Source organism: Halichoerus grypus, chromosome 3 (assembly GCF_964656455.1).
Source record: "Halichoerus grypus chromosome 3, mHalGry1.hap1.1, whole genome shotgun sequence".
NCBI classification, from domain to species: domain Eukaryota; kingdom Metazoa; phylum Chordata; class Mammalia; order Carnivora; family Phocidae; genus Halichoerus; species Halichoerus grypus.
Window position 1 is genome coordinate 48,504,526 of NC_135714.1, and position 25,367 is coordinate 48,529,892.

A 25,367-nucleotide genomic window follows, 5' to 3' on the forward strand; every position below is an offset into this window, starting at 1 on the left:
TGGTGACATTTGTTTCAGGTTGTATGTGTGTGTGTGTGTGTAGATGGGTTATTGTGCATTTGTATACCTGGCCAAAATATAAAATGTATTTCTCATTACAAGCCATAATGAAATTTTGCAAGCCATGATTCTAGAGCCATCCTTTCTCAGTTTAATTTTCTAATTCCTATTTTCACACTCACCTCTTTGATATTGATTCTCTTCTAACTCTGTATAACCCTTAATTATCTCTTTGGCAGTTCTCTCTCCTGAACTTCACAGCCCACTTTTCAATATTACCACCTGGTTTTTTATAGATACCTAAACTCATTATAAATTATTGATTATTTTAATCGAGTGACATGAAGAAAGTGACATGTTAGCATGCTTAAGCTGACAACAGTATGAAAGATAGGTTTGAAGAAGAGAGGCTGGAAGCAGGGACATCAGTGATCAAGTTAAAGTGATCAGAGAATGAATATGAGTTAAAGGTGGCTATGAGAAAACAATGAGTGTAATAGCAATTTCAGAAAGAAATATATATATATATATACATATATATATACACATAAAAATATATATGTTAAGGTGGTGTATGGGGCACCTCGTGGCTTAGTCGGTTGGGCGTCTGACTCTTGATTTCGGCTCAAGTCGTGATCTCAGGGTCATGAGATTGAGCCTCCATGCTCAGCACAGAGTCCACTTGAGATTCTCTCTCCCTCTCCTTCTGCCCCCCCAAATAAATAAATAAAACTTAAAAAAAAATTGATACCAAATCTAAAGAATAGGAAAATTAGATTACTTCTCCAAAGTTTCCAATCTGAAGATAAAGCAATTTCAGTAATAATAATCACACTGACCATAATATTGTGTTCATTTTAATTTTCACTTGAGCCACTAGCAGGATACTACACCTAAGCAGTTAAAAACCTTAAAAATCTGTCCAGAACTAAGCCCAGCTCATAACTTAGTCTCATAAAAGTTTTGGTTTAATAAACAGTATTCGTCTATAGTTTTGTTCAGATTTTCACAGAAAGTTTTTATTTAATCAAAAAATAAATATATATTCAACGAAATTAATTCCTCTAAAATTCTAGTGTTGGCTGAACCCTTATATCTGTACTTGTACTATAATCAAATATATAAATAAATAGATCATAATTTTTTTTATTTTCCCAGTAGTACTTCGCTTTGTAAAGACTATAGTAAAAACAAGAGAAATATAAAATTCAAACTTTTGTTTGGATTTTTAAGTTCTAGATTTATGTGTAAAGAGATTCTTTTCCCAGCAGGATTCCCTTTACTTCACATTAAAATGTCTCTTGCTCTTTTCTAGAAATGGTTTAACTTTCAAATTATGTGTCAACAAAAAAAAAATCTGTTATACTGTTATGTCAGATAATTAGTCCCTTATTTTCTCCTCTTCTTCAACTAAACCTCATCAAATGCCCTCTAAGCATACTTTAACAGGGTGAGGACAATTTAATTAGATCAAGACCTCAGAAAAGAATCATGATGGAATTGAAGACAGTTATGGATGACAGTCTGAGGTTTTGCTACCACCCTTCAATGAGTAGAGCAGCTATATAAGATGACCACCTAAAAAGTCAATGAGTGCTTACAAATTCATGTTTTTACTCTTTCCTGCCAATGAAATAATACTTATCTATTAATGTACAGTTTCACCAAAAAAGATTGGATTTAAAATCAGAAGATGCTTGTTTACATCTGTTTTTATCATTTGCTAGTGATTTGGCCTTGGAGAAGTCACTTAAACTCTCTGAGGCTCATTTTTTTCACTTGTAAATAAAATTAATGGGTTTTATAATTTAGAAGGCAGTGCCACATAAAGCACCTAAATAATCTTACAGGTTTTCTGCTGGAAAGCTCTATGAAACAAGCTTAAGGATGACCGGCGGTTGAACAACCAGTTACAATAAGAAAAGTAAGGAAAGAAAGTCTAGGTCCAGAGAAATTTATTTGAAAATGGCTCCTCGTGATAAATGGAAAGTGAACATAGTCCACACAGTAGGTCAAAGTATGCAAGGTCAATAAATAAAACAGGTTAAAAAAAAAAGAAGAAAGGAAAAAGAGGAATGGATTTCACACTAATTGTTAACATTGTAGTAACAGGAAGCTGCATGCAAAGGTGCATAGAAGCACATGAGGATATATTTGGTTTCACAAATAAGGGGTGCTACTGTGGCTTTGTTTCAGGCTGAATATGTAAGACTATGTAAACCTACTGGGAATCATTTAGTAAAAACTTGAGACTGTCAGTCAAAGAGTAGGTAGACATAAAGTAGAAATGCTGTTGTTACATCTGTAGCCAAGAAAAATGGCATTACAACAATGCTAATGGAATATTATAAAAGAATAATACAAATTGTATTCATGACTTGCTTTCTTTTACTCCAGGTATGCACTGAAAAATGCAGAGTGGAGAATGAGCTGGAGCACAAAACATTCCATTCTTAAAAGATCCTATGTAGCATAAAACAGCAAAAACCACTCAGCGAGGGGGTGAATACAGGTTTGTGTCGGCCTCTCAAAAATAGGAATAACTGTGTGCACCAGGTCCATCATTCCCCCAACACAAGTCCAAAGGCAAAGATACTTTCTGATAGCTAGGTTCCCTAAGAAATCTTTTTTTTTTCCCTCCTGAATTCATATCAGACAATCTCATACCACAAATGATGGGAGGTTGCCATACCGTGGGAAATTCTTAGAGGCAATAATTCTACTAGTATGTCTATGATTCAAAAACATATATCCTTCCTATGCTTTTATCAAGCACTGAGAACTATAACTCAAAATTTCTTTCAACTACATGTGTTTTTTTTGTTTTTGTTTTAATTTTATTTTATTATGTTATGTTCGTCACCATATTCAACTACATGTTGACTGAGCTTGGCCTCAAAGCAAGCATAATGAACAAGAAGCTTGGCCAGTGGGCAAGAGGAGGAAACTAGGACCATAAAAGAGAGGTAACTGAAAACAATTGACATTTCTGTAGGGCACAACTCTGAAGGAGGGCCCTCTGAACAAAGAATAGTGCCCAAAGACCCCATGGTTTGTTTTAATAAGCCACCAAAGATGGAGGAACTCCAACCAGGCAAGTGAGAACACAGAGCAAAGGTCCAAGAAGCTGGCATGACTTGAAATCAGGTGTATAATACAATCCTGGTATCAGGCTATGGAGTCATGAAGAAGATACCAAACAGGTAATGACGACACCAGGAACAAGACATAACTTATGCTATGGCAATACCAAAAGGTAATCAAAGTGTTAGAGTTCTTTTTTAGGTACGCAGTTCAGGAAAAAATTTAACCCCTGGAGAAAATTAGGAGTTACCAGTACATGAAGGCACAATTGAGCAAACTGTTGAGATCTATATGGAAAATATAAATTGAGTAGACATGTGGATACAAGAAATTCATTTTAGGCAAAACAAATCCTGATTGAATAACATCAAAACTATTTCTAGATTCTGTCACATTGGTGGGATTGAAATAACAAATGTGTTCCTGGTATTCGCCAGCATGAGTTCAGGAACTAAGCAAGGATGCCTCTTCACTTAAAAGGCAGGGAAGTCCACAGCTAAGTGGGAATAGGAGAGGCGGACATTACCACTAGCCCACATGTATAACAAAACCTGTCCTTGTTCTGAGTCAACAAGATCTTTCCTATCACATAAACCTACATCCAGAGGAAGAGAGAAAGTGATAGGGTAAAAAATAGAAAATTCAAGATGTCTGTTTTCTCTACATTTTTCCCACTAGAGGCTTTTCTTCTTAGATGAACTAAGTTTAGCCATTTAGTTTATGTCCCTGAATATATCAAAATTATTCCAGATTTGTACTAGTGATGTTTCTACGTTATACTCTAGTTCTCTTGTTAACAGACTGGTTTTTATTCAGAAATGTTTAGAATCAACAACTTGGGTTTTCGATGTCAAATTCATAGCATTCATACTAAACTAAGAAGCCCTGGGTTTTTTTGTTAATAAAAATGAATTAAATATTATTTTCATCTAGTAATTTAGAAAGTAAAATCATTAAAAAAGTTAACAAACTTAGGATCGTCTCTGACCCTTGGGCACTTAACATGGAAATTTAAGTCAGCTATCAAATTGTTAGCCTCTGAAAGGGAATGTCCATTGTTGATTATGGTCATCTTCCTGGATTCTTTCCATTTTAATCCTATTCCTCCCAGTTCTTTATCCCTGTTCTATTTTATTTCTATTACCTCATTTCCACCCCTTAAACTTTGGCATTGGGTCTCTACATTTTGATCTTTCACTTATCTTCAAAGATTTTGACAAAGATCACTTTATTCTTCCCTCACCATGGCTCATTCAGATACATAAACTCATCCTTGTTATGGACGAAATGTTTGTGTCCCCCCCACCCACCCCCATAATTCAGAGGGTGAAGCCCTAACGGCCAGCATGGCCGTACTATACTCCTGGAGTATAGAAGTAATTAAGCTTAAATGAAGTCATAAAAATGGGGCCCTGATCTGATAGGATTAGTGTCCTTTTAAGAAGAGATAGGAGAGAGCTCACAGGCTTTCTCTCTCTCCCTCTCTCTCCGTCTCTCTCTCTCTCTCTCTCTCTCTCTCACTCTCCAGGCTCAGGGGAAAGAATGTGATGACACAGTAGCTGTCTGCAAGCCAGGAAGAGAGCTCTCACCAGAAACTGATTATGCCAGGCCTTAATTTGGAACTTCTAACCTCCAGAACTGTTGAGAAAATAAATTCCTGTTGTTTAAAGCCACTCAGTCTGTGGTATTCTGTTATGGCAGCCTGAGCCACACCACAATTTCCCCAATAAGACCCTTTGAAGCAGAAGATATGAGTTGGAGGTGAGAAGCCACAGACAAAATGCAACTCATAATAATATCAGAAACCACCAATTGCATGGATTCTCTTTAATGACTAAAGGATGCCAAATTTGAGGGAAAGACAATGCAGAGATGTATAATTAAAAGAGTTTGCCCTCCTCCAACATTGCAGTCAGGAGTTGACACTATTATCTTTCTAGACGTATTTTTGAAAGTCAAGAATTAAGTGGATGTTATAGTTTTCCAATTCTTGCATCTACAAGAATCATCAGAGATACTGTCTTACGATGCAGATTTTTGTGATTCACCTGCAGAAATTCTGATTCAGTAGATCTGGGGTGTGATCTAGGAACCTGCACTCTAAGCATTCAAGTAATTCTGATGATGTACTCGAAGAGCACATTTGGCCAAGCATTAATTTAAATATTCTAGCTATGGGTTCTGTTTTTATTAATATTACTACATATTTTAATGATTGATTACATGCATTTTTTACCATTTCTTAAAAATGTATTCATTTTAGGACTCCTTCATAATATATTATTTGTGTAAGTCTTTAAACATTTATGTTTCCCTTTAGAAAAACAGAAAATCATATTTTAATTGAGCTGTGAACTTGGATGCAGGCCTATAAGAACTCATAGGAAAAGGTGTTTCTCTATTTTATTTTCCTTTTTATTAGTTTACAGTCACCAATTACTCGTTTATTCCCACATTTTATGGTTGAACAAATCTGATCCCATAATCTCAAGGCATTCATAAAGACAGAGAGATTAGCAAAATAAAAGACAACCAAATGTGCTTTTTTCTCCTCCGATGAAATGTAAACTAGAGCAACTAAAGCTAATTGTAAATTGCCAGTGATAAAGAAAAAAAAAAAACCCACTCAAAATGTATTTTATTGTTGAAGAATAAGCAAATAAGAAACACTCTGCTCCCTTGTAGTCACCATTAACACTTTTAAAGCAATTAAAAAATAGTCCATTAAAGACTACAGGTGATTTGTAATGTGAGTTGGACATTGTTGTCGTTGGGGTCAGTCAGAATAGATTTTCATTCAATTACCTACACATCTTGCTTCCCCAAGGATACTTGAAGGAGTCATCTATACCAAACTCCTCAGTGATTTTTAACTTGAAGTTCATTAGCTCAATGGCAGATTGATGTATTGCACTTAAAATACACTCAAATGTCATCTTTTTAAAAATCTACTAACACAGCCTTACACCATGGAGTTAAATTCAATCACTCAATTTAGCTTTTGGTTCTTTGGAGAAATTACTTTCCTTTATCAAATTCAAGCTGCAAGGCTGCCAGAAAAGGTGTTAATCATGTCGTTTGCTACCATTAATGTAAGCTTTGTTTTTATCCAGTTCGCCCCTCAACTTCCTTCTGCATCAATTTTTTTTTTTTTAGCCAGAGTCGTCCACCGTATAATTACTTCCTAAGAGTAATTTATGTGCATTAGGAAGCATATTAAACAATCAATAAATATTTATTAAGTGTCTACCATGTGCCTGAAAGACCTGTGCCCTTTATTCAAAGAATATATCATCTTATTGGCAAAATATGATTTACATACATGAAATGATTAAAGGGCCATAAAATAAAGTGTTAAATTCTGTGGTTCAAAGAACTATATGCTACACAAGTTCAACAATAGGAAGAAGATCAGAAGATTTAATCTGGGCTCTGAGGAATGAGTAAGGATTTGTAGAAGAAGTAAAAAAATGAAAACCATTACAAAAAAAAAAAAAATGGCATGAGCACAAAAGGTGAGTTCAGAAGCAAGGACTGTGGCCAAGGTGAGGTAGAGTGAGCAGCCAGGCTGCCCAGACTGGAAACTGCATTTATTAGATAATATTCTAAGAAGAATTGCATCCTTGCCTCTTTGAGTTATTCACCTACAGATTTTTTTCTGCACTTAAATTTCATTCATTTGCCACCATCATTTGATTGGCAGGATACCAGAGAAGAATTTAAATTCAACTTTGACTGTTTAAGCCTATCTCCTCCTTCTTCTTTATAGGTTGGAAAGTGATGGATTCAACTCAGTATAATTAATCACTGACCACACTTTATTATAACAGCCACACATTTGTTAGTGCCCAAATGCTGTATTGTTTTAAAAGTAGAATAATTCCCTGTGAGAATTATGATTTGGGAATTATAGCAAAGAGGAATTTAATTGAGAATATTGGAAAGAATGTGTTTGTTTTGAGTTTGGATTTGACCATCAATTCCTCTTTACCTAGGAAGTTGGAAAATCTCTTCTCGCCAATTTTTTTCACCGTCCTCTTTTTGAAAGTAAGACTTGATTTATTGTACTTCACTTCTCTGCTCTTCCATTTTCTTCCTTGGTATCATTGTAGGGATTTGCGGGGACCCTTGACAGTGATGCATAGTCTAGTTAATCCACACATGTGGGCTTTGTGACCTCCTTAAGAAGCTCAGTCAACCCCCTGCTCACCCTCCTTCACACTCTTTTGTATTGTTCTCATTATGTATATATAAGTGTTCGCTAAAAGTGTCGGTTGCCAATTTAAGCTATTTATTGTCTTCACTGCTTCAGCTGCTGCTGGATTTCTGAACTTAATCTGCCAATAACTTCCGTGCAACACATGCTCACTGCAGTTTTCAAGTGGTTGCCAGTTGCTAAATTCTTTGTGCACGTTTGCAATTCATTGTGTTACCCCCTTACTGCTGTTTCTGGCATCTGCCCTGACTGCTGGATTTTCGGGTATAGAGAAGTTCAGCAATTCTCTTTACAAACTCTCTGCCCAGTGGGAGGTGCTATTATTTTACTTTATTTGGAGAAATTAGCTAGTCCCTCAGGAAATCAAACAAAACCTTTGTCTTTTATACTTCCTCATTTTCTCACTCTGACTAAAGTCAAAAGGTATTTCAGCCGGGGGCTATGAGGATAGCAGAAACATTTTTTGTTTATTTTATTTTAAACACCAGACTCTCCACTAAATGTGGGTATAAACGCAAACTTCACAGAATTAAGATCTAGCTAATAGCTAATGTTGCCTGAGTACCTAAGTGTCAGATTTCTATGCTAAATATTTTACACAATTTATTTTAATTAATTTCTACAACAAGCCTATAAAATAGGTATCTAGCTAAGTAAACTAGAGTTTGAAAGTTAAAAACATTTTTTCCAAGTTAACAAAGTCTGACATTTAAATATAGGCAGGCACAGGTAGTAAAGAAACAACTAGATGCCAATTTCTTTACTTCTGTATTACATTGCCTCTCACCCCATCAATGACACTGCGAAAAACAATTTAGAGTGAGATCGTGACCTCCCTGTCCATGACCATTATTTTTTAAAAGGCAGGCAGCACTCTGAGAGGCTAGGACAGGATGAAAATAACGCACTTTACATGATGTGCATGTATTAATTAGAAAAGGTACAACTATTGTTACAAATAGAACCAAGCCTAGCTCAAATATAATAGAAGTTCATTACTCATTCACATAACAGTCAGTCCAGGGGGGAAAGTTTAGGTCAGCAGGGTAGTTCGCAATGCTGTTATTCAGGCACCAAGACTCACAGGGCTTGGTCATTTATAATACATGGTTTCCAATGTTCTTCTGGACACCTTTGATTATCAGCATTCCAGCCCAATGAAAAGTGAGAAAGAGCATAAAGGGGCATGTCTGGGAGTTTTTATAGCCTGCATCAGTAGTGACACCCATTATTCCTACTCATACAGAACACTGGAACCAATCAGAAGAGCATACTTTCATGACTATACCTAAATGCAAGGGTAGTTGGAAAACGTGTAGCTCACTAACCGTATGTCCAGCACTTCGATTACAATGGAAAAGGGAGGAGTAGGTTATGAGGGACAAATAATCATCTCCAGTACAGTCTTCTTCTCTGATCAGCAAATATCTGTACACAGATAAAATAGACTCTTTCCCTTCTCCAAGGAGACAACTTGCTGCATCCACTCCAAAGTCCAGCATCTCTGGAATGTGAAGTTTCCCCACCAGGACTAAATGGGTTTTGGTTTGTTGGTTTGTTGGTTTGTTTTTATAGTACAGAGAAGTATAATAAAGGTTATCGACCCCAAGCCCAGTCAATACACATTGATGAAGCAGGATAACCACAACAAAAATTCTTGTTAAAAAAGAAAAGAATAGGTGGAGAAACAAAAACTCTCTTCATTACTGGTAAGAATGCAAAGTAGTAAATCCACTTTGGAAGACAGTTTGGCAGTTTCTTACAAAAGTAAACATACTCTCACCACATGATCCAGCAATCATGATCCTTGGTATTTGCCCAAATGAGCTGAAAACTTATGTCCACATAAAAACCTGCACATGAATAATTCATAATTGCCAAAACCTGGAAGCAACCAAAATGACCTTCAGTAGGTGAATAGCTAAACAAACTGGAACATCTATAAGTGCGATATTACTCAGTAATTTTTTAAAAGGAGTTATCAAGCCATGAAAAGACATGGAAAGATCTTAAATGTAGATTGCTAAGTGAAAAAAGCCATTCTGAAAATGCTACAAGACATATGACTACAACTATATGACATTCTGGAAAAGGCAAAACTGGTGACAGTAAAAAGATTAGCTACCAGGGGCTAGGGCTGGACAATGGTGGGGGACGTTTGAAGAAGAAGGGAGAGATGAATAGGTGGAGCAGAGGAATTTGTAGAGCAGTGAAACTATTCTGTGTGATATTAAACAGGTGGTTGTAAGTCATTATAAATTCATCAAAACCCACTGAATATACAACATAAGCCTTAATGTACACTATGAAATTTAGTTAATAACATATCAATACTGTCTCATCAATTGTAACAAATATACCATAGTAATGGAAGATGTTAATAATAGAGCAAGCTGGGATGGGGAGGGGGTTGGAATAAAGGAGTACATAGGAAGTCTGTTTACTTTTTGCTCAATTTTTCTATAAACCTGAAACTGCTCAAAAAAGAAGTCTTTTTTTTTTTTTTTTTTTTAAAGAAAAGACTAGGGAATTCAGCAATCATAGTCCGTTAAAACAATGTACTCCTGCTGAGCTGGCATTGTGTAAATCCTTGTCCTGGTAATAGAGGGGATTTCGCAGATGAGACATGATTCTGCTCTCTGGGAGAATATACATGCATTCCTTGATCATGATCCTCGGAGGCTCCTGGATTTGCCTTCTGAGAGGTTCCTTCTCTGCCACCCTCCATGGCACATGTGTGATGAACACTGAGAGCATCCAGGGTACATCCTCCTTACAGATCAGAAAATCAAAAGGTCAGGTGAGGGTTCAGATTTCCTTGGCAGTACAATTCCCTGAAAAACTAAGTCGGTTCTTGGTCTATTCATTTCCTGTCCTTTCCAAGTGTCAGTGGCCATACTCAAAATAATTTCTTAGACATAATTCTTCAGTCTGTTGTTTTTTTTTTTTAACTTGCCTGCAGTGTGTGTGTGTGTGTGTGTGTGTGTGTGTGTGTGTACTTAATGACAGCTACCTTAAGGACGTCGAAAATAGTTGGGTGAGAAGATATCATTCTTCATCTGATGTTTGCTGCAAGGCTAAGTACCTTAATGTAACTTAGACTTTTTATCGGGTCTCTGCATTTTCAAATCATATTTCCTGTTTAGGTTTCAGAAGCAGCTAGCTTCTCCCACCCTGTGAGGCCCTTCACCTGTGAATTCTCTCTCTCCCCTTCAATCTCTGTGCACAAACCAGCCAATTCTTATAATACCTTACTTGAAGCAATGAATAGCAGCCAACATGTATAAACATTCTGGCTCTTTCCAACTACTACACCTAAAGGTATATGAGCATGTGGTCTGTATTCCAAGTTATAGTTGGAGGCGGTTTTAATAAATGTCAACATTTTGCCATGATATCATATATTTCTCCAACTTTTTAGCCTGTGGCACCATTGCCCAAAAATTTATTTCTGGAATGGCTACAATAGGCAAATTGGTTGAAACAAACACCAAAAATTCAGTGGTTTAATAAATATGTCTTTTTCACATCAAAGTCAGAGTAGGGGTTCCAGGCCAACTCTGGCTTTTCTCCATGCAGTCATTCAGAGATTAATCTGATGGTAACTCTGCCATTTTCAACACATAGGTGTGCCAAGATCTCTCTGGTTGTTGTCACACTAGTTAGGCAGAAGGAGAAAAGAGCATGGCAAAATGCTCAAGAGGCTTATAGACCAGGCCTGCAAATGGAACACACTTCTATTCATATTCCATCAGCAACAACTCTGTCATTTGGCAATATCTAATTGCAAAGAAAAGTGGAGAATGTAGTGTACTTGACCAAGCATTTGTCCAACATTTCCATTCCGATGGAAAAAGAGAGAATAAATTTTAATAGGCAGCATTATTGCACAAATCACAATTGACCTTAGCCCCACTCCAACCAAATTTCAGGGGATAGTGACTGATTTATACCCCCTCCCTACCACAGAGGAGGATGGAACCCACTTCCATGATTATACACCCAAAGAGTCCTTTGGTCAGAGCGAAAAAACAATTTCCCTTCCACCTCACTTAAAAGTTTACTTTCTAATTTTCTGTCCCAGAATCTTCCTGTACTTGATAGTTGTGAACAAGAAAGTTAATTAAAAAGAAAAAAAAAAAAAAAACCTCCTTCCAGGAACAGGCAAACATGGCCGAGCACAATAGTGCATATTACTATAACCGTTTGGGTTCGTTATGTGTAAGAATCAACAGTCATCTCCATGTTGCACTTGCCGCCCTGTACTTTATACATGGTCCTGCTGCAACAAGCAAGGAACAGACTTACACTTCATTCTGCCATCTTCTTTCAAAACAAAGAACCCTTATCTCCACGGAGAACAAAAATCCATTTACTGGTAAAGCACAGTCTCAATATAATGAAATAATGATAGGGGCGCCCGGGTGGCTCAGTTAAGTATCTAACTCTTGGTTTCAGCTTAGGTCATGATCTCACAGTCATGAGATCGAGCCTATGTTGGGCTCCAAGCTCAGCTTGGAGTCTGCTTCAGATTCTCTCTCCCTCTGCCCCTCCCCCTGTGCTCTCTCTCTCTCTCAAATAAATAAAATCTTAAAAAATAATTATATTCGAGGGACGCCTGGGTGGCTAAGTTGGTTAAGCGTCTGCCTTCGGCTCAGTTCATGATCCCAGAGTCCTGGGATCGAGTGCCACATCAGGCTCCCTGCTCGGCGAGGAGCCTGCTTCTCCCTCTGCCTACCACTCCCTTTGCTTGTGCACTCTCTCTCTCTCAGAAATAAATAAAATCTTTTAAAAAAAATAATAATTATATTCTCAGAAACATTATCCCTAATATTACACCACTTACTAGATGTGAGACCCCCTTCAAATAAGTTTACTTGTATTACTTTATTGAATCTTCTCAAATATTATTATCCCCATTTTACTGAGGAGAAGACTGAGGCTGGGAGAGGTTCACTAACTTGCACAAGAAGAGGCAGAATCCTACATTAGCAAACAGCATGCTTAGCTTCACAGTCCAAAATGTTTTCATTCAGGCGAACAATTACATCACATTTTTCTTCAAGAACAATACATAATTCATAAGTGATTCTTGCTTTACATTTGTGCAACTAAAGGCCCATTGAGGAGGTTTTCCCAGAGTGAAGGAACAATCAGCTCCAAAGGAGTCTTCAAGTCCTTACCCGTTAAAGAAGCTGCCTGTAGCTTTTTATGACAGTTTTTGCAGCTTCTACCTATCAAGATTTCAGAACACAGTTAGAAAACCTTGCAAGTGTAAGGAGTAGTGCCATAGCAATCTTAGCTTCATCCCATGTAATATTTGAGTCATCTCAAGCTACTTGTTCTAATTCCACACTTGCTAAGCAACCTTCTGATTATGAACTGGCTTCCCATGTGGTTCTACAGTGGGGAAAGAATGTGTTGATCAAAAGGATTTTAGAGTATTTATGGCTTCTGTGACAAGACTTTCTTATGTCAAATTAATAAGTGACTTAGATTATAACGTGACGTCCCATGCAAATTACCGAAAAGAACCTGCAGTGGTCATGCAGACTTTGGTGTTCTCATCTGCAATAATTAAATTTTTCATTGAAAATCAATAAGTAGATATTCTGGGATCTAGGAAAGAGGTTTGAACACACACACCAGAAGACCTTACTGGCCATTTTGTTTGCCTCAAAGTTACTAGACTAATAGTAAAAGAAAAATGACAAGAGAAAAAGAGCAATAAGAAGACTAGAAATTAAATCATTCCAGCTTCAAATTTGATACAGATGTTGATAAGGAGAAACTACAGAATTTTAAGGAAAAGGAAGATTTGGTCAAGTAAAGAGAGTATATTTTATCATTTTACACCACAAAAAAAAGGAAAGCTTTGGAAGATAATCCATGAGAAATCAATATGCAATTTCCTACATGATACTATTTAGACTCAGCTGCTAAGAAGAACGAAGAAATTGAATTTAACTGAAATCAGTACAGGGGAAAAAATAAAGAAGGAAAGGCTAACTAAGTTTCATGTCTGAGAGCGATGGGAAATGCATGTGCTTCGACAGTGATGAAAAAGTCAAGTGCGGAAAAAGTTTCCGTTTTCTGAAAAGTTTTGTCTCCCTGTTTCAGATATTAATGGAATTTTTTCTGAGAGATGTCTGTTGAACACTCGTTTAAGCCCAGTGCTGTACTAGGTACTGGATAAAATATGAGAAAAATAGAAATGAAGTTTTAAATTCTATAAGAAGCTTTAAATAAGACAGTCTATATGTAGTCTATATGAAGCTTTAATTTTTATTGAGTAAATAAGACAGATACACATAGTTTCATCATAACAAGACCATAAACATAAGTGATAAAGATTGCAAACTTAGTAGATTTTCAAAAAAGACAATGATGCAGACTAGAGTTGGAGAAAAATTCTTGAAGGAAAGATGTTGGATATGGATCCTTCACAAAGGCTTCAGTCTCTGGCATCACAAGACATGAAAAAGATTGCTAAATCATGTAGCAATCAAAGGAGAAAGCTGTGGGACTATAGCCTCCTCCCCTACCATAAATAAGTAAATAAAAAAACAAACAAAATAACATATAATTATATATATATATGTATGTATAACTTCTCTCAAAATCAGTCTGAATTGAAGACTTCTGTGACTAAGAAGTAATGATAAATGACTGGAGACTCCATTAAATATGTTCTGGGAACCCTCAAGGATTAAAAGTTTCAGGATGCATAAGCATTTTGCGGATGTGTTTAGAAAATCAAATAAAAACCCTAGGGTATAAGTGGTAATGTAGCAGCCCTCCCTTGGTATATTTCAATTGTGTGTCAAAGGAAGACCAACAGAATTATTTAACATTTTTAATTGATTTCCAACATCTAAAAATCAGAATGTCTCAGCTAAATATTCAGATTCCTAGCTTGTATATTTTTTAAAAATCTGAAGATCTGATAATATTATATCTGCTTTTTCTCATGTAACCAATTTATTCTTTCATTCTTCAAATATCCCCTGAGCTCTGACTATGGACCAGGCATTGTTCTAGTTACTGAGAATATGTCAAAGAACAACAGCAACAACAGGAGGAGGAGAAGGAGGAGGAGAAGAAGAAAAGGAGGGGGAGGGAGAAGAAGGGGGAGAAAGGATGGAAAAGAAAGAAAAAAAATTCCTGATTTCATGGAGATTATTTCAGTAGGGTGTATTTGAGCTAGGTAGCAGCTGCTCATTTTAAACAGATAGGCAGGCACCAGGGCTGTACAATCCCTGTGTCTTCTAATTGGAGACAGAAAGAGAGAGAGACAGAGAGGCAGAGATTTTGGAGAAAAGCTTAAAAAATTAACTCACGCCTTGAACAATGAAATAAAATGAAATACTAAGATCCCTTTTATTTTTAAGCTGTTTAAATCATTTGTATTCATTTTATGGTTCAAGGGACCCCTAGTTTTGGGAATTGTCGGATTCACTGATTAAAGTCAAGATCTCCTGCCTGGCAAAGACGTGGACAAATCGGGATCTGAACTCCAGCCTCTTCGTCTATCACAGTTTAAAACCTCCCCAAGAGGGGCGCCTGGGTGGCTCAGTCGTTAAGCATCTGCCTTCGGCTCGGGTCATGATCCCAGGGTCCTGGGATCCAGTCCCCACATGGAGTCCCCGCATCAGGCTCCCTGCTCCGCGGGAAGCCTGCTTCTCCCTCTCCCACTCCCCCTGCTTGTGTTCCCTCTCTCGCTGTGTGTCTCTCTGTCAAATAAATAAATAAAATCTTAAAAAAAAAAAAAAAAAAACCTTCCCAGAATTTCTACTAGTTCCTGCAACTTATTTTGTCATGGTCTTCTCTGCCTCCACCATGCTGCAACCTTGAAGGTTCTATACAAGCCTTGAGACGTCCTGGACACAGTTCAGTCTCTTCATGATTTCAGTAGGCTTTTTTGCAAGGCTCGTAGGAGAGGGCAGGTGTGAGACAGGATCCGTAATCTCTGAATCAGGAGCCTGCTCTACTGTCCACAAACACAGTTCTAGCCAGTGTGGCGTGGGAAGGAGGCAGAAACAACCCTCAATGAACCGAGAGTGGGCTTGGGGATGCCGGGGCCTCCCCATCAAAACCGCCCTCTAGTGGGACACTCTTAAGAGTTTCTAAAAAGGCCCGCACGGGGTGGATTCCATAGCAATAACAGACTCATCAATTCATCTTCTATTGCCTCATTACCTTCCTTGTCTCATTTCCCCACTTCTTCACAGTTGACAATAAAACCACTTGCCAATAACTACCTTCACCCAAGGTTATGTCTCAGGTTCTTGTGTTTACTGTTTTTTGTTCCTCTATTTGTTTGCTATTCATTTGTGGTTTTCTGTTGTTTCTGTTGGGGTGGGGGTACTGAAACTAAGACGGTGTCCTAAGCAGTGGTTATATGCCAGGGTTCACGACCATGACTTCGCAGCCGCTCACTGATTCCTCTTTCCTTCTTTTGCTCATCCTGTCCCTCCCAATGTCTTTTCTGGAGCAGCAAACAAATCCTTTACCCTCTAATTAGCAGAACAGTCCCACTCATACCCTGCAGATTCAGAGTCCTGTTCCATTCACAAATGTTTACTTGGCTTTTTCCAAATAAATATAGATTCTTTCCTAAGACGGATTTGGATGCTGATTGTTAATTATTTTTCCCATGTTATTACAAATATTGACGGCATAAAGATAGACGGAAACAAAAGAGGATATGCGGCTTGAAGCTGGCGTTAAAGGCTTGAGTTTCAGAAAAGATTGTAAACTAGAAAACCTGGTGGATGGTGCAGGGGGAAACCACCAAATCAGATTTCGAAAAGCTCTTTTATTCAAATAGCTTCTAAGTGAAAATGAGTGATAGAGTTAGGACTCAAACCGGGAAAGAACTTACTTGAACACCGACCATAAAGTAGAAAATAACTTAGCTCAGCCTTTCAGTAGATAGAAATGAAGCATAGACAAATGATTGCATGGTTCAAATTACAGGATAAAGCAGGCTTTCTAAGGAGAAAAATAAAGGAGAACCTGGAAAATGCTATGCTGAGCTCATTGAGTAAATTCAGACAGCATAGTCCTAATTTGCCAGTCTCTTTTTATTCAACAATTGTGAATGGACCTTAAGATTCTTCACATTGGGGTAAAAATAATAGTTTGTTCATTTTCAGTAGCTTGCTAGAAATGTTTAATCGCAGACATTGCCAGAAAGGAAGGAATTTCTGTTAAAAAAAAAGGGGGATTAGGAAGTTAGGATTCCTCCTCTTATAACCTCACCTACATTGCCTGCCCCCACTCCCATTAATTTTTGGGTGGTAAAAGAACAAAAGTGTTCAAACAAGAGATGGGGAAGGAATCTTCCTGAGCACTGTGAGGAGGCCCATTTTTTATTGGGAGTTGGGAATGTAAATGTGTTTGGCGAGCAGAGAAAAAGGAGCTACTTTTAAATACAGGACCCACCCACAGACGTCAAAATCATTAAGAAGAGTACTATCTAAAATGCATTTTATTTATTTGCTCTGAAAACATTTTTAATGACTACTTGACAAGCAACAATTATCTAGTTATATCTAACAACTTTCTGAATTTCATTATGGGAGTAAAAATATGCAATAAAAAAAGAATGGATGAGATTTGCTTGCTTTTGAGAAGAGGATTAAACTTCAGTCCAGATAAGCAGAGAGTTATTTCATGAAAAGAAAAAAAAAAAAATCTACATCAATGTGTGCCTGGACTGATCTAATCAATACAGTTAAAAAGGTAGATTTGCAAACTCCCTAAGTCGAGCCTATACATGCAGGAATCTATTTCCTTCTCTCCATATCCACTGCCACCCCCTTTGTCCCGGTTGTTGCCATCTCCTACCTGAAATACTGCAATAGACTTCCAGCTACTCATTTCCTCACCCACACTCCCATCCTCTAGTTGTATCTCCATGCAACTTCAGAGCAATTTTTTTTAAAAAATATCAATCTGATCATTTTATCCCCAAATTTAAAATACTTAAAGGCTTTCCGGTGCTATGCGATTGAAGACAGAATGTCTTAGTAGAGCCCACAAGACTTTTGGAGGTCTGTCTCCCAACTATGACACTAGTCATACCTGGCCCTGTATTCTCTTCTGCTCATTATCCACAGCTATTCTGGAGGTAACTTCCAGTTAGAAGAACATGTCATGCAAACTAACCAGATTCAGACAGGGATCATTCTAAACTATCCTTTTTATTACCATCTTAATTGTTATATTTGGGAGTGCAGAAAATCCTCAACTTACCATAGTTCAATGATCCAGGTTCAGTGCTCCTTCTGGAATTAATTAGGTTCAAAGCATTTGATCAAGGCAGATTTATCTAACATATTAGAAATATTCCATTTCCTTCTAAGGATAAAGAAGGCTTAAAGTGATCGGTACTCAAATCAAAATAACAATGTCTTGGAATTTTAGTTCTTTGTGTTGATAAACATTTTATATCTATAATAAATAAACTTCAACAACATATAACTAACTTTAAGATAATAGTAATAGTAAAAAGTCATAAAATTGAGTAACTTAAAACACATCTGAAATCACTTTAAACTTCCAATTTATTCAATTAAAAATAAATATTCATATCTTATCATCAATAAAGTTATATCAAGGTAGATAAAAATCTGAATAGTCTAAACACCTTAAAGTCATGTCCAAAAATGCTAATATCCTGACCAGAAATGAAAGCAAGGGTAAAACACAAAGCAAAACACAACCTGAGTGTTCTTGGAGAAAAATAAAATGCCTTCTGAAATTTGAATTTGCACACTAACGTAGGCAATCATATACAATATTGGAAAATCAAAGCTATCAAGCAAGAAAAAAGCTTTCCATTTAGAAATAATACTTCAGCATGTAATAGACTTTAAAAGAACACTTTCAAGGTTGTTATGTCATTGTTGTATCCCTTCTCAAGAGTTGTTATATTGTGAGACTCTTTCCCAAAGAAATACAAATATTTTATGCCCAATTTACTCTTCCTGTAGGAGAAGAACAAGGACGGAAAAGAAGTCAGATTGTCCTACAATTTTTTCCAGAAATACATCATTAGACCCATTGTCTAGTTCCTTTTGACAACAGAAGGATCTAGGGAGTAAGTTACCACTCTTTAAAGGCATTCTGCATGGTAGATGCTTGTGACAGAACTGAATTAGATGGAGGAATTTCTCAGTGATGGAAGATCCCTTCTCTCAGTGTACTTGCAAAATTTAAAGTAATGCCTGTGTCAATGTTTTTTTAGCATTTTTTGTTCAATGTAAATAGGAAGATTGCACATCTGTATGTTAAAGATAAATTAGATACATGAAATAAAGTGCAACACGTATGAAGAAATGGCATGTCTTACTTAATAAAGACACAACGTCTTCAGGTTTGGTTAGCATGAACCTCCTTATATAAGCCATATGTAAAAATTGTTGGTATGGTAGAAACTAAGAAATAATATTCCTTTCAGAGATGTGAAAACTCAGTTCAGAGTCAGAAACCATTCTGGGGCTAGCCTGAACTCTATTACATAAGTATATCATTTAAAAATAAACCATTTTCACTCTCTCAGACATTGGGGTTCCCGTGACTAAGACAGTTGATGCTACCAACAGATACTTTATTTTGACAGACACAAAGGTAGGCTTACGGACCACAAAAAACTCTGCATCTGATACTAAACGTGTAAGTTTACCATCAACCCATGACGCTTCTTGGCTAAGGCCTTTCCCGTACCACGTAAACAAGTTCATAAGGCTTGATTGTTTTGCTGCTTCAGCTGATCTGCCTCCTTGCCCGAAAGAACTCTAAAGGGCAACATCTTGAAGACGTTCCTTATATTTAACACCACAGGCAGCCACTTTTGCACTCTCAATTTGTTGCGATTTTTTTTTTTTTTAAGTGGGGGCACTACAATCGTGGAAAAGCATGCAAGGCGTTGTTTGTTTCCCACAAACAGGCCATCTTGCTGTGAGAAAAGGGAAGCTCTATCACAGGCTTCTGCAGAAATGCACTGATTGGCACTCTGCTGACTCGTTGATCTTAAGCACAGCCCGCAGAAGCCTGATTGTAATTATTCTCGTTCCTGCTCTCTGTGTATAACATCAGGTGCAGCAGGGCTCTCGGGATGTGCTGTTTAGCATCAAAACCCAACAGAGTTGGAGAGTTCCCCTTCCTCATTCACTGGTAGGCAAGGAAACACATTTAACATGGCTAAGTTGTTTGCAAGCCAAGTCAAACATAGCAGGGCTCATGAGCGGAGCCTAGCCAAGTGCTCATAGTGGGTGGTCAATGCACATTTGTCTAACTTAATTGAATGATCACAGAGAGCTTTAAACTAAATTGGAGCTTTAAAAAAATTTCCATTATAAGGGCCAGCTGTTAACACTAAAATATGGTGGCAGGTTCATATTCTCAGAATGTGATTACTAGGGTCTTTATGAAACTCCCCTGTGGTAGAGGCTACAATCAGTATATGTGATCAGTGTGGTCACAATAGAAGCTTCTGCCATAATGTTTTAGCCCTCCTAGAGAGGTAATGATCTATTTAGTATCCTTTTAATGAATCCATTCTCTTTTTCAATTATCCAGTTACCTCTGTTTCTTATAACTGAGGATCTTGACTGATATCAGAGGTTTGTTAAAGAATATTCCAAAATTTGAAGTTTTTAGGCAACTAAAATGGAGAAATTAGACTTATGAATTAACATAGAATTGGCAAACATCGTGATATTAAAGTATGACATTTCAAAATACTATTATTTTTAAAGAACAGCATAACACTAAAAATGTAAGACAAACATAATTTCTTTAAAGGTCCTTTACACTTATCATTTAGTTTCATGAAAAGATAACCGTTTTGCAGAGTGAGAACAGTGCTCCCTAAGCATCTGGGAATAACCATTCTAGAACAGTCAGCTGAAAGTATATTCCTAACCACCCCTCTCACCATGCCTCATAAACTACCATTTTATTTCATCTTTATTACCCCCGAATTTGTCTCCTTTCATTCCTATGTAATGACATTGTAATGAATTTAAATAACATCAGTCTGTGGATAAACAAGGTTGGGAAAAATGGCTTAAAAAGAAATAGATCCCCAAATTGATCTATGGACGCAACAAATCTTTATGAAACTCCAACTGGCCCTTTTGTAGAAATTGATAAGCTGATCCTAAAATTCATAAGGAAATGCAAAAGACCCAGAATAACCAAAAATATATATATATAAAGAGCAATGTTGGAGTTTTTCCACTTCCTGACTTCCAAACTTACTAGAAAGCCACAATAAACAATAGCTTGTAGTATTAACATAAGTATATATATAGATAAATGAAATAAAATTAATAATTCAGAAATAAACCCATACATTTATGGTAAATTGATTTTCCACAAGGCAATTCAATGAAGAAAGGACAGTTTCTTCAACAAATTGTGCTGGGACAACTGCATGGTCACATTCAAAAGAATGAAATTGAACATGTGTTTCACAGCATATACAAAAATTAACTCAAAATGGGTCAAATACCTAAAGGTAAGAGCTAAAACTTACAAAACTCTTAGGAGAAAACATAGGTGTAAAAACATTGGTGAGGATGTGGAGAAATTGGAATCCTCAAACACTGCTGGTAAGTATATAAAATGGCATGATCACTTTGAAAAACAGCCAATTGCACAGAAGATTGAATATAGAGTTACCATATGACCATGCTGGAAAAGGTAAAACTTTAGGGATAGAAAACAGATTAGTGGTACCAGAGGTTGGTAATAGAGGGAGCAGTTGTCTTTAAGAGTTTGCAGAAGAGAATTTTACAGTGATGGAGTTTTTTTTTACACAGTACTGTGGTGTTAGATACATGACTTTATGCCTTTGCCAAGACACACAGAATTATTCACAACAAAGATTGAACTTCCCAGTTTGCAAATTTTAAAAAATAAAACAAATGTCAGGGAATTGCAGAATAGAATATATGACAAAAAAATAGAATATGTGACAAAAAAATCTTATTAGATTATAAATGCATAGCATAATTTCACTGAAGGGTATGGTAAGAAAAAAAAAGTCAGCATAAATAACTTTAAAACAATGTTTTGATTAGATATTAAGGCCAAGGACAAAAAGAACTGTATATAACCACTGTTGTCTTGTTGGTATATTGGTCCATCACAAGGATGTAGATAGGCAATTCTAAAACTATTTTACATGTATATAGGCTTGAACATATAGTTAAATAAATTGTACATAATAGGACCTCATTTCTCACTGCCAGAGAAAGAAGTTACAAATAAGCAAGGAAGAAAGGCTAAAATGAATCTTATGGTGCTAGCTTAGTTTCAGAAATATCAGTATGAATTTCTGTTTATGTATATATATATACACACAAATAGATACAAACAGATACAAACAGATTCAGTAATGTAGATATGTATATCTATACAAACATACAGGTATTTTCTAGTTTTGTCAGCTAAGGACCTAAAAGCATCCAGTAACAATAAGCCCACGTCATGCCCAGATCTTGGTTTCTAAATACCTAATTCTAAAAAGAATTAGAGCTCCTTGAAGAAATGACTTGCTCTAAGGCTGAAACTGAGAAAATACAAGATGAGCCTAGAGCATCTTAGAGTATAAGAAAGTAAGAAAGGGCTCAAGATAAGGACATTGAGTAGGAACCCCTGTCCAAGGGGCACAGAAGTCAAACAGAAAGAGTTCCCAACAGTCACACCTGGAAAAATTTCTGCAATACAATAAATAAAGATCATACTAAATTATAAACCCAAAGAATATAATAAATATTCATATACCCATGCTAATATAAATAAATAAATAAATAAATAAATAAGGAACAAATCTCTTTACAGAAAATTCCAATGACTAAATGTAGAACGAATGGACCATATGCAGCAAAGTCCAGTGATGAATGCTAAAACTAGTAAGTAAAACCTTTAAGAGAAACAGAATGCTTGCCAAGCTTCAAAATACTTCCCCAAAAGTATGTAATAAAACTTGTTACGGTTTTTACCATGTGTCCACAAACACATTGCTATTTCTCCTTCCAGACAGTGATGTTTAATTCCCTTCCCCTTGAGTCTAGGTTGGATTTAGTGACTTGCATGCAACAAGGGAAGTACAGTAACTTTACAGTGGAGAAATTTAGCAGAGACCACTTTACGTGGTACATTAGTTTTCTAAGGCTATGGTAACAAAGTACCACAAACTCAGGGGCTTAAAACAACAGAAATGCATTCTTTTACAGTTCTGCCGACTAATTATCTGAAATCAAGTTGTTGGCAGGGCCATGCTTCCTCGGACATCTCTAGAAAAGAACTCTTCCTTTCCTCTTCTATGATGGTTACTGCCACTGGTTGGCATTCCTTGGCTTCATTCCAATCTCTGCCTCTGTCTTCCCATGGCTTTATTCACTGCCTGTCTGTGCCTGTTGCCAAATTTTCCTCTTAAAAGGACAATAGTCATTGGTTTTAGCATTCAAACTAATCTAGTATGACTTCATCTTAACTTGATTGCATCTGCAAAGACCTTATATACAAATAAGGTCACATTTTCAGGTTCTAGGTGGATGTGAATTTTGGGAGACACTATTCAACCCACAACAAGTGATCAAGGATAACACCAACAATAAAAAGTCACATATCTTTCCATTGGTTTTATAAGAGCTAATTTAATGTCTTTTTAGAAAATTCCAACATCTTGGCATTGGGGTCCATTGACCATCCTTTCTATGTGAGTTGTGATTTTCCTGGTTCTTCATGTGTTGAGTAATTTTGAATTTTACTCTGGACATTTTGAATATTATGTTATGAGATTTTGGGTCTTATTTAAATATTATGGATAATGTTGAAGTTTTTATTTTATCAGACAATCAACCTCACTTCAAGAACTGACCAAGATTCAGTTGGTTTTGGTTTCATTGTCACTTCAATTTAAGAGTCTTTACAGTGTTATTTGGATCTGTTCTCTTTGTGTGCCACTCAGTGGTTAGCCTGGGACTTGGATGGGGTTTCTAACTCTTAGTTCAGTTTTCAAATTGTTAGTATGCTATTTAAGATTACATCCACACATAGAAATCTCATGAGTGATCCCAACAGTTCATAATAAATTTATGCAGGTTGCTTTTTCAAGCTCCTTCCTCTCCTTGAGTTCCCCGGTATGTCCCAATTCCCAGGGAATCTCCTTTTCAGTCCTCTACCCAGAAAGCTGGGGCTATATTTACCTCACTCTGCCACACACTTCCTGCATATGAGTAGAGTCGTGGTGGCCTGGAGAGAGACTCAAAGCAATAAGGGCTTACCCCAATCTCCTAGTAGCACAGTCCTTCTGATCAAAGAGGAAGTTTCCCCTCCTTCTCAGTTTTAGACACCAGTGCACAGTGCTATCGCCACTGTGCCTACCAAATTTCTATTTCCTGCTGGTTAACCACTAAATAAGGTGCTTCTCCTATTTTTGTATCTTTGCTGATGTCTGTATCTTTGCTGATGTCTGCTTCTGGATATCCAATTGATTTGAGTCCAAATTAAAAAATAATGGAAACAATGTTAAACTCACTACCAGTCTTGAATCACTAAAAAATATTTTTGCCAGTATTTTCTTTTCAGAGTCCACAAATTGCTGCTTTATTCATTATGTCCAAGTTTTATATATAGTGTACTAAGTAGGGGAGACAGGGTGAACTATGCTTGCTCCATTTACCTGGAATAAGAACCACCATAATAGACATAAACTAGAAATAAATAACAGAAAGATATTAGGAAAATCTCCAAACATTTGGAGGTTAAACTACATATTCTAAATAAACAGGATGCTTCAAGGGACATTAAAGTATATTTTGAATTAAATGTAAATGAAAATACAACACATCAAAGTTTGAGGAAAGCATCTAAAGCAGTACTTAGAGTAAAAATTATGCCATAAATATTCATATTAGAAAAGAAGATACCAAATCTGTAAACTAAGTTGTGAAAGATAGCAAAATATACCACCCCAAAACATACCACTTTGGCATACTGATTATTTTGAGCTGTAAGCACCTGAAAATCAGCAAATACATGGAAAGGCTTTCTCTGAATTCCTTTTATCTGCCTAAAGACCAATGCTCCAAAAGGAACTCAGTTGTCCTAAATCCCCTCCCTAGGAGTTTCATCAACCAAGGAAGATTGACTTATCACAGGAGAGGAGACTAGAAGTTGACAGCACACCCAGACAAACTTTCACACAAACTATCATACTTCCCATCTATTCTTCTAAGAGCCCATTCATCTTTCCTAAAAATCATTTACTCTCCCCTAGAGACCTTCATCCTCCTCCTCCCTTTTCTTTATGCCTGAATTCTAAGCCAGCTCTGTGGGTGACTCATTTCTTCCTGGTTATCTTCCTCGTATATATAAAGTATACATGTTAAAAACTTGTATTTGCTTTTGTTGTGTTTATCTGTCTTTTATTACAGAGATCTCAGCTAAGAACTCAGAAGCGCAGAGGGAAAATTATTTTTCTTCCCCTACTGTTTTCACCTTCAGAAACTGGATAAATAAGAGTTAAACATAAAGCAAGGGGGAAGGAATGAGATAATAAAGACACGGAAATCAATAAAATTTAAAAAAGAAGAGAAACAATAGAGAAAACCAACAAAACCAAATGTTCTTTGAAAAGATACATTAGCCAACCTACTTGTTGCTTGAATCAAGATGATAATAGAGTAGGGGTGGCAAAAAGTAGTCAGATTCTGGATATATTTTGATAGTAGAGCCTAGAGGACTTTTGATATATTAGCAGAAGGCTATGAGAAAAAGAATCAGGAATGTCTTCAAGGGTTTGCGTCTAAGCCACTAGGAGAATACATTTGTCATGTACTGATACAAGGAAGACGGAAGAAGGAGCAGGTTTAGGAAGTATATCAGTCAGTATATATTTCCCTCTGCACATGACAGAGGAAACCATATATAAACTACTTTAAAATTATGAAAGCTTGGGGCTCCTGGAGGTGGCTCAGATGGTTAAGCATCTGTCTTCAGCTCAGGGCATGATCCCAGGGTCCTGGGATGGAGCCCCACATCG